General features: G+C 45.3%; 1 protein-coding gene and 1 non-coding gene across 2 annotated transcripts in view; both read left to right on the plus strand.

The window, feature by feature from the left end:
• Positions 1–490: 490 nt before the first annotated feature.
• Positions 491–11,039, plus strand: part of Matr3 (matrin 3) — a 41,945-nt gene continuing 31,396 nt past the window's right edge. Inside the window, exons 1-4 of the mRNA XM_036204369.1 lie at positions 491–568; positions 1,551–1,585; positions 4,063–4,138; positions 4,832–4,896. The gene's annotated coding sequence lies outside the window, so the exon portion shown is untranslated. The remainder of the gene's footprint in view (positions 569–1,550; positions 1,586–4,062; positions 4,139–4,831; positions 4,897–11,039) is intronic.
• Positions 4,516–4,709, plus strand: LOC118595079. Its single transcript, XR_004946454.1, has one exon. It is a non-coding gene; the product is annotated as a small nucleolar RNA SNORA74 (small nucleolar RNA).

An 11,039-nucleotide genomic window follows, 5' to 3' on the forward strand; every position in this document is an offset into this window, starting at 1 on the left:
TGCACTGGAGCAGCCCCAATCTGGCAGAGAAAGCCAGTTTGAGCTGCTGCCACTCAGTTCAGGATCTCACTGAAGGCTTTAGAACACGACCAAGACGACCTGCGTGGGTGGGGGCACCATGAACCGACTGACGACGCACATGTTGAAAGATCCGCACTGGAGGCATAAATAGCGTGGGCTAGACCAGCAGCAACCAAAGGGCGCCACACGTGGAAGAGAAACCGCGACCGCAAGCCTTAGGTGCAGGTAGGCAGTCGGCCTGGCCCCACTAGGACACAAGGGGCTCTGTCTTTAGCAGCTGCAAGCCCAGGGCTCCTATCCATAAGGAGTCCGGCAAATGTAGCCTTTGTTCCGAGACTAAGCAGTTCTCTAACACCGGTCAGTGCAAATGGGGACTTGGCTCTCTGTCGTCAGCCTGGTGTGTTTCTAGCCCCGCCTTTCTTGGGCGGGACTATCGCCCCGCCCTGCACCCGCCCCGGGGCGGGGCTCCCGCCGGCGCCCGGCTGTCCTTTCCTCCGCGGCTTCGGCCGAGGCTGCTGTGTCCTGCAGAGCTCCCGAGCACGTGCAGGTGAGTGAGGGCCCGACGAGGGGACGTCCTGGAGGTTTTCCCGACCTAGGCGAGAAGGAGGGTGGGAAGGCTTCTGCCTGGGCACGGGAAGGCTGGGGCTTGTTTTCTAGTGCCTCTGGCCTTGGAGGTGATCTTGAAGGGACTAGGGGAAATCGTAACCCGAAGAGTCGCCGCCCATGAGGTGCGGTCCCTCTCCAGCTGGGGAGTCACCTGGAATTCGTTCAGAGTTTAGCATTCCCGGAGCCCCAAGCAGGGACCGTGAACGGTTTGTGAGGAACACGTGTCCGTGGGGAACCAGATAGGCTTCAGCCGACGCCCTGAAAGGGTTTTTAGACCTGAACAATGAGGCCTATGTTAGTTTTCCTGTTCCTTTAAATTGCTTGGAGTGGGTTAGATGTGGTTTGGGAAACATGTATATGTATGTTGTAATGGTGTGTAAGACGTCAGATAATGTCATTTTCTTGTCCACTGAGTGTCCACTCTACACTTACATATCCTCTGGGGTTTTTGTTGTTAAGTTTGGCTTATTCAGACATGGGTCTCAGTGCAGTCTAAGTTGGCTCTGGAGTCAGTCTTCCTGCCTTAGCTTCCCACGCGCTAAGATTACAGGCATCAGCCACCATGCCAACGCACTCTGGTCCCATCCACCCGATGGACAGGGTACTGTCATACTACCACTATTCTACAAACGAGGTAGTTACTTGGCTCACCGACAGGCTCTTCGGAGATGGAGCCCCCAAAGGTATGCTGTTTCAGTGCTGTTTCTGTGGCACGGCCCAAATCCCAGCACTGTGAGTTCGAGGCCAGCCTGGTCTCCAAAGCGAGTTCCAGGAGAGGCACAAAGCTACACGGAGAAACCCTGTCTCGAACCCCCCCCCCCCCCCAAAAAAAAAGGGAATGAAGGGAGTTTGAACAGAGGGGTTTTGTTTTTAAACTGCACAGGTGTTGATTGACTCTAATCTGGGATGTTTTGATTTCGTAGTGCCCAGCTGCCAATTTCAGGAGATGCCTGCCTTGGTGAGTACAGTTCAGTTGGTTCTCCTTGGCCCCAGCTGTAGGCAGCTACCTAGGTTCCCTTGTACCTAGGCACGTGTTACACAGCTGGGAGAACAGCAGCCAACAGCTGGTTGGCATTCTGGGCCTGGTTCATGCCAGCTCTGTTGTTAACTATACCAGGATGTCAGCACAGTTGCTTACCTACTAAGGTAAGAGAGAGCAAGTTCTGCAGGAAGAAACCTAAACACCGGGTCCTTAGTGGTTCTGGTCTGCCAGACTTGACACAGGTTACTTCAGTCACAACTTGGAAACAAAACAGAACAAAAATCAAGCCAGTAAGGGATGAAAAGATAGAAAAAGATAAGGTTTAGTGCCTGTTGGCTAGTCCAAACTGGGCCTGAGACAGTGGAGGAAGTTGTTGGAATGTGCATTCACTAAAAGTGAGAGTTCCCTTTCCCCACAATAATAAAAGTTAGATTAAGACACACACATACAACTTTGGTTTTTCTAGATAGGATTTCTCTGTGGAATAGCTCTAGCTGACCTGAGACTCATTATGTAGTAGACCAGATGGGCGTAGAACTAAAAAGAGATTCACCTGCCTCCAGAGTGCTTGGATTAAAGGCATGAGCCACCACTGCCGGGTTTATAATCCCTTTTTAGGGAATTTGGAAAGTAGGTGTCCACGGAATGAGCTCACTGATGAATCTGGAGTTGGGGCATGCAGGATCCCTTTAGATTATTTGGGCAACCTAGAAGGCCATTGTCAGCAAAAACAATTAGTATTCTGCTCTAGCTCTTCAGTATATTTTTTATGAGTATCACTTGATCATGGGGTTCTGGGAACTAAGCCTAGGTCAAATTGTACCAAGTGAACAGTTAGGAACCTTTTGTTTGATATTATTAGAATGCTTATTTTCTAGGAAATGCCTCAATTTTAGGTAAATAACAACACTCAGAATGAATCTGGCGATTATCCAATAGAGCCTATATAGTTACTGCATCTGTGAAAACTAATATCCTGGTTTCCTCAGGCAGACCCAACCTTTGCCTCACCCATATCCTGAAGGGTTGGTGGCATCCTCTGATCTATGTCCCTCTTTCCGCCCCTTTTGGGGTCCTTACCAGACTGCCTTAGTACCTCCTGAAGTTCCATGACTCAGCATATCTGGTTTTCTGTGCCTGGGATACCTGGAACTGAGCTCTGCAATCAGGCCACCTTAATCCATTTCCAGAAGTTTCTTACCTGCCCCAACCCACCGAAGGTTGTTTTAGGGGACCATAGTAAGAGGCCTTTTGCCTGGCCAACCAATCACTCCTGTGTGCATCTTCTGACACCCCCTCAGCAGCCCTCCCCATTGCTTCCTTCGTCTTGATCATGCTTGCCCCTTTCACCCCTCAATCCAGTGCCTTAGGCTACCGAAATGATTAGTAACTATTAACAGGAAAGTTACTACAATACATTACCCACTCAGGATCCTTATCTATTATTCTGTCTATCTCTACCTGCCCTTGGGTTCATACTCATAATTACTTTGTATTTTTTTTATATAGCTTTTTAAAAGATTATTATGCATACAATGTTCTGCTGGCATGTATGCTTACATGCCAGAAGAGGGCACCAGTTCTCGTTATAGATGGTTGTGAGAGCCACCTTGTGGTTGCTGGGAATTGAACTCAACCTCTGGAAGAGCAGCCAGTGCTCTTAACCTCTGAGCCATCTCTCCAGCCCTACTTTTTTTTTTTCTGAGACAAGGTTTCTCTGTAGCCTGTCCTGGACTAGCTCTGTAGACCAGGCTGGCCTAGAACTCACAGAGATCCACCTGCCTCTGCCTCCCAAGTGCTGGAATTATAGGCGTGCACCACCACTGCCCGGCCCTACTTTGTATTCTTATGCACCAGTACCAGCTTAGCCCTGGAAATGTCCTCTAAACAGGCTACCACTTGGTGGCCTGCCTTAGCATTAGGGGTCCCTTTGCATTGGCCTCAACATAATATTCCAGGTATCTACGCTTGCCTTCCTGCCCCTCATTCTTACTCTTCCCCTGATAACAATCCCACTTCTAACAATTTTGAATAACCTTACTAACTAAACCTTATTTCTAAATCATAACTCCTGTACCTAAAATAATTCTGTGCCCAACTACCTTGTGGGCTGCAGGTCGTTGGTGTTCTATCAGTGCACCTTCTCTTAAAAGGACTCAGCGGAGCCTTGAGTAATTATTGTGAGTAGACTTACTTGTGAATGGTCTTAGGACTGGTGATGAACAGAGGGCTTCAGAGGTAGTTAGCAGAAAGAAGGCAAATAGTGGGACATTCATTACATTTATTTTGTGTGTGGAAAGACTCAGGATAGCTTGCAAGAGGCATTTATGTGTCAAATATGTCATCCCAGTGAATGACTGAACTAGTTATTTACAGTTGTAAATATATAATGCATTGTTAATGTTCCCTCACTATTATGAATTGCTAAAGCTTACTTGCTTGCTTTTCTTTAGGATGACTTGGAAGTAGGGTGGTCTTCACCCTCCTGACGGAAGTAGTAACCCACAACAGTCCAAGTGTGGTTATCAGGTAAGTGTCTGTTGTAACGTGACTACTTGACATGTATCAGGAAACCAATGGGAAGCAAATTAACTGTTGGCAGTGAGTGTAGAATTCTGGTGTTTGGTTTGAAGGTATGGAGGCTCTTTGTGTCTGCCATTCCAGCTGAGGGATAGTGTGAGTCCCACAAGACAAGTAGCAGAGTGTGTCTTGTTTCTGTTCCCTGCTCAGAGTCTATCCAAGCTTAGTCCCTGTCAGGTGGTCGGGACTGAAGTTGGATAAAAGTGAAAGTGTAGAAAGTGCTTCTGTTTTCAAGTCGACATCCAGCTGATTGTGAAGTCTGTTCTCGTCGGCTCCCCAGGGTGCCAGTGTCCATGAAATGGGAAAGGGAGATTTTTCTGGAGTGGCCCAACAGTTGTCAGCTATCCAGGCCAGGTGGTGCCTGTGATTGTGTTACACTGTTGGGAGAGTAAAGGCTGTCTTTAGGGTTGGCTCTGAGCACTGTTTTGGTGTTCATGCCGACTACCTTCAGGCAGTGTTTTGCATCCCTGAGAGTGGAAGGACTCCTTGTGGAGTTGGTCCTGGTCTAGGTGCAAACAATTTTTTCCATGCTAAAAGAAGAGGGATGGGACGGGATTACAGCTGTGTGTGGGGGACACTTTGCCACGTTTGCATTAGGCCTTGCACCTTACACCTTGTTACCTTTTCTTCCTTGAATTTTAGATCCAAATGAGGAATCTGCTTCCATCAGGACTTGAGGTTTCTGACAACACCATGTTTTGAGTAATGTATGTGGTCCCTGTAATGTTAAGGTCCTTGTTAAAATGCTCAGATGGGGAGAAAAGTTAGATTTGCATTAGAGGATTAAAGAGCTGTGATAAAATTCCAGAGAATGTTTGCAAAGTCCAGCTATGGTTTGGGGCATGGAGCAGTGATGGAGCGCGCACCCAGGGCAGCTGGGATACATCTTCAGCTGTAATTTCTTGAGGTGCTAGATGATGGCTGTGTACTACTACAGCTGGATAGTTGTTAATTAGCTAGTGGTTTTCGCGTTCTATTTGGATAGTAGCCATTTTAGGGTAGCTCAGAACATTCCAAAAACATCGGGACATTGCTTTTTAAAAGCAAAGGTCTATTAAGACCAGATAGTAAATATTATTACTATTGTCTTTGTTTTGGCAACTGTGTGTGAAAAGCAGATGGTATGTCAGCAAACATTTCAATAAAACTTACTAATAAACACTGAGATTGGAATTTTATTGAAACTTTCAGGGTCAACATTCCCAAATGGTTGAAAGCTTTTAAAAATTTCCCAGGGGCCACTGACAAAGGTAGAAGAATAGAATTAGCAACATTTCCAACCTTTGAATGAAGTTCAGGCTTTAGGGATTGAATAGCATTAGTCACAGTATCAAAATGTATCTTCACACTGTATTTATTTTTAAAGAGATTTAAACAAAGGTATATGACATGTATGTAGATCCCCTGGAGGACAGAAGAGGACACTGAATCCCCTGGAATGATTGGCTGATAACCAAGTGTTCTAGAGGACCAGCAAGATTGATCACTGATGGATCTGTCCAGGCCCAAGGCTTTGAGATTGTTCCTCATGTATGAGGGTTTGGCCTAATACTATCTCCATCCCTGAGTGTTGGAATAAGTGAGGACTACCACGCCTGGTAGATCTATAGCCCCTCCTGAGGTATGGCGTTACAGGTGCCACATCTGGTTTATCCCACTTTTTTGCGATAGTCTTGTGTAACCAAGATTGGCCTTAAACTTAGTATGTAACAGTAACTTCCCTGTACCTTGCAAGCAGTCTGATTACTGGCCCCTTCTATCTACAATTTTGTGAGTGTATGTGGGCATGATTATGCTACTCACAGATCTAGGGGAAGTGAGAGGACAGCACCTGAGTTTCATTTTTTTGGTTTTTCAAGACAGGGTTTCTCTGTGTAGTTTTGGTGCCTTTCCTGGATCTCACTCTGTAGACTGGCTGGCCTCGAACTCAGAGATCCACCTGGCTCTGCTTCCCGGGTGCTGGGATTAAAGGCATGTGCCACCACCGACCCAGCTTCTGTGGTATTTCTTGAAAGAGGATAATACTATGACTACTAATGCATGTATTCACTGTCCTAAGAGGGTTCAGTTGCATAAATAATACAATTAAAATGATTTAATGGGATTTTCTAATTGATAAGTGGAGTTAATTAGTCACTGCTTATCCCAGCTGTCCTTTAAGTCTTGGTAAATTCAAGATAAATCAAAAAAGGCTTTAATTTTTTTTTTTTAGGGGCTGGAGAGACTTCAGGGGTCCTGAGTTTAATGCCCAGCATCCACAAGGTGGCTCACAACCACCTTTAACATAAGTCCCAGGGGATCTAATGGGCTCTGGGGACACCTTGCATGTGGTACACGGGCACACAAGCAGGCAAAACATGCTTTCATGTAAAAATAAAGAGCTTTAAATTTACATTTGTTTTATGTGTGCGTATGTGTATGTCCTCTGCATGTCTGGTGCCCATGAAGTCAGGCCAGGAAGTCCCCCAGAACTGGAGTTAAAAGGAACATGTTACAAAATAAGTAGGCTGGGGTTGGGGGTTTAGCTCAGTGGTAGAGCGCTTCCCTAGCAAGCGCAAGGCCCTGGGTTCGATCCTCAGCTACAAAAAAAGAAAGCAAAGCTGGGTGGTGGTGCATGCCTTTAATCCCAGCACTCAAGAGTCAGAGGCAGGTAGACCTCTGAGTTCCAGGATAGCTAAGGCAACACAGAAACCCTTTTTCAAAAATTTAAAAAAGCAACTAATTGCTGCCATTGATGATGGCCATTCATTCTTTGTCACCTACTGGGTTTAGACAAGTGACAAGAGATTTCTCTTGGAATGTTAGGCCAGGTTTTAAATCATAATTAGGGAAATAAAACCCAGGGGTTAAAATCTGCAGGTCCCAAAGGGACATGAGAAGGCCTCTCCAGTGCCTAGGAATTTACACAAAGGAAAAGAACGGGGTAAGAGCAGCTAATTAAGAACTTGAAAAGAGTGGAAATGACTCTTGAGAATTGTGAGCAGCTCCTGTTAATGGGACTGTGGTGAACACTTGGGACAGTTTACTGAGCTAATGAACTAATACTTGAGATTTTTGCCTAGTAGCATCCTTGCCCTCACTGCTATGAAGGAACACCTACAATGAATCAATTTGCTAAATCATGTTTCTCAATTAGATGCCATCCTACCTTCAACCTATCCTGAAAAGGAAAGCAAGCAAATAAGCTAGCAATTTATTGTGTAGAAGTAACATCTATACACTCCTGGTTCTTTCTCAGGGATAGATAGGTTTCTGCCAAGAATATATAGTGAGATCTTGTTGAAGGTTACTGGTAACCTCCTTAAGGGTTACTGTCTCCAAATTGTCTACTTTCTAGGCTTGCCTAACAAGCACAAGGCCCTAGGTTCAGTCCTCAACTCTGGGGGGAAAAAGACATCTCTAATCCCAGCATTTAGAGGTGAAGAAAGAATGATCAGAATCTGTTGAGTGGGCAACAGCCACTGGCTTGACTGCCTTGTGGAGGCCTGTGGACTAGCATTTTAGAGATTCACAAGGGAAAATACACCAAAAGTTCTTGGACCACCTAACAGTTACTATGGGTAAAGTTAATTTTTAGTGGGGTGTAGCCAAAAAAGTGACTTCCTCCCTTTAGTCTCTTAAAGGTAATGGATGGTCTGGGATCAGACAACAGAACAGCCACTAGATATAGAGGAAAATGGGGGCACACACGCCTTTAATCCTAGCATTCCAGAGTCAGAGATCCATCTGTCTGGATCTCCGAGTTCTGAGCCACACTGGAAACAGCCAGGCATGGTGACATACGCCTTTGATAGCAAGAAGGTTTATAAGGCGTGAGGACCAGGATCTAGGCCTGGTTAAGCTTATAGGCTTTTAGCAGTTCAGCTGAGATCCATCTAGATGAGGACTCAGAGGCTTCCAGTCTGTGGAAATAGGATCAGGAATTGGTGAGGTGAGGAAGCTATGATTTGTTCTGTTTATCTGATCTTTCAGCGTTCACCCCAATACCTGGCTCCGGGTTTGTTTTTATTAATAAGACCTTTTAAGATTGTGCTAAGTGGAGATGTTCCCCAAAGCATTTGTGAACCACTCTTCTGGGTATCTGGAAACTGAACTTTGGTTCTCTACAAGAATACCATATACTTTTAACTGCCAAGCCATCTCTCTAGCTACTTGAACTACTTTTATGTGGTTTTGAATAAGAAACTCTTGCCACACAGCCAAGTGCTGCAAGTTACTGGCATGGTGAGTCTGTATCCAGTTTAAGCTGATTAATACAAAGCACACGTTTTTTTTTTCCCCATTGTTGGGAATTGAACCCGGGACCACATGTTAGACAGCAGTGGACGGAAGTGTTAGATGCATACTCCATGGGAGGGAAGACCCTTACTGCTTATGAATAAATTCATGGTAGATTGTATTAAAGATTGACAGTTAAATGTAAAATTATTATGATTTGTTTTGTGACATGGTCTCTAGCCAGAACTCCCCTCCACCTGGTCCTCCTGCTTTACCGGTGCACAAGCACTGCCCCAATTACCTCGTGTTGAGGGTTAAGCCCAGGAGTAACCTACCAACTGCTGCATCCGCAGCCCAAGACCTGTCAAAACTGATTCCCTCAGACACTAAAAAAATAACTAGCTGGGCCAGGCGGCAGTGGCGCATGCCTTTAATCCCAGCACTCGGGAAGCAGAGCCAGGCGGATCTCTGTGAGTTCGAGGCCAGCCTGGGCTACAGAGTGAGTTTCAGGAAAGGCGCAAAGCTACACAGAGAAGCCCTGTCTCAAAACAAAAAACAAAGAATTAGCTGGGCAGCAGTGGAGCCTTCCTTTACTCCCAGCACTAACAAGGCAGAGGCAGTCTGCTCTCAAACTTGCCTCAGTTGGGATTTCAGGCATTAGCCACCCTAATTAATGTTTTAATGTATTTAGTTCTTCGTAGATGCATGCCTTTTCCTGGTAAATTCCTTATTGCCAGAGCAGATCCTGAGCTACTCCCCCCCACTTTTTTTTGACATTGAAAATCACACATCTGTACCAGGCCTTTATTCTTTTTGGTTTTTGAGACAGGGTCTCTGAGGCTTTGGCGCCTTTCCTGGAACTCACTCGGTAGCCCAGACTGGCCTTGAACGCAGAGATCTGCCTGCCTCTGCCTCCCTAGTCCTGGGATCAAAGGCGTGCGCCACCAGGCCTTCTTACCATCCCTGGTGCAGGCAATAACACCAAAGCCTTAAGTAGAGAGTTCTTGAATTCTCAGCTCAATGCCTGGCCCTCCTTAAGGCCAGATTTCTTAGTCTGCCTCATTAGAGGACAGTCCTCCAGAGTGTAGTCTTTCCAGTCTTTCTCTCCCCAAACTACTAAAATGTGCTTTGTGAATGCAGTCTCATAAATCTGTCTCTTAACTACAGTTTGTCTTCCATTTCACTGCAGAGCTTCAATAAATACTCAATTAAAAGAACTTTTGATTCTATACATGTAGGGGACCCCCGCATGTTCTCCCCACAGGAAACTGAGGAGTGAGGGATAAGGGATAAGAAATACAGAGGGAGGAGAGACAGAAACAGGATGGAATTTTAAATGGTCTTATTAATAAAATCAAACCTGAGGCCAGTCATTGGGGTGAATGCTGGAAGATCAGAGACACAGAACAAGCCACAGCTTCCTCACCTCGCCAGTTCCTCAGCTGATCCTGTTTCCTCTGACTTGCAAGCTTCTGAGTCCACATCCAGAATGGGTCTCAGCTGAACTACTGCTAGAAGCCTGAACATTAAACCAGCCAAATGCTTAACTAACTCTGGTGCCTGGTTTTCACACCTTTTTCTTTTTCTTTCTGCCCCACTCCCTGGGATTAAAGACTGGCTTTCTGGGATTAAAGGCGTGTATGTTGGTTGTATCCTTGAACACACAGAGATCTGCCTAGCTCTGCCTCCCAAGTGCTGGGATTAAAGGCATGCACCACCACCTCCCAACTTCTGCTATGGCTTACCCTTCCCATTATAGGAATGCCAAGGCATGGAGCAAAAGACCTCCCTCCAGTACGGCCAAGTGCAGACCCTTCCAAACACCTGGTAACCATGCATGTGATCAGTCCATGTTAAGCAGCCCTGTTGGGAAAAGCAAGCTCAAATCTCATTAGGAAACCTCTGTGGGCCCCCACATATACAATTATGAGATGCCATTAGAGTGTGTAAACATTTGGGTAAGTGTATTGAGATTTGATAGGAAGATCTTAATATTTCAATGACCATTGGGTTTTGCTACACAGAAGTAATCCCGGGTAGAAGTAAAATACACAGAAATGACTCCCTCTTGACGTCTTGAGAGACATTTCTGTGAGTAACTTATATTGTAGGTTTTCCTCTTTGCAAGCCCTCCTTACTAAGATATTCTCTTGACAGTTATATTTAATGGCTATGGCTTTTGTCATCGTAAAGTACGCTTACCTCAGCTCTGATTTCTCTTGCTACACATTCTTCATTGAATGGGTCCTGTTTCCCTTCCATACATTCAGAATCTCTTATGCCCACGGCTAAATCTTATTTTTAGTCTTGATCTTTTAATCATTATGATTGACTTATTTTCCAAGTATTCCTTCGCTTTTGTTCACTATTCTTGTAAGAGTGCCATGCTGTGAAGCATCTCTGGTGGATTCCGACTTCAGAGATAACTTTTAAGTTGTCTTTACATTTTGTCTTTTCTCTTTCTCTTTGCTGTTTTCTTCACAGTAGAAGCAGAAATGGTTTTTTTCCAGGGTGTGAATATAGTTCTGCATATATTTTGTGGTGTTTTTTTATGTTGATAACCAGGATTTGTATCCGCTAATTCATCTGAGGCTTTACTACATCGTTGCATTGCATTTGCAACCCGAGGAGA

Source organism: Onychomys torridus, chromosome 13 (genome assembly GCF_903995425.1).
Source record: "Onychomys torridus chromosome 13, mOncTor1.1, whole genome shotgun sequence".
Classification (NCBI taxonomy): domain Eukaryota; kingdom Metazoa; phylum Chordata; class Mammalia; order Rodentia; family Cricetidae; genus Onychomys; species Onychomys torridus.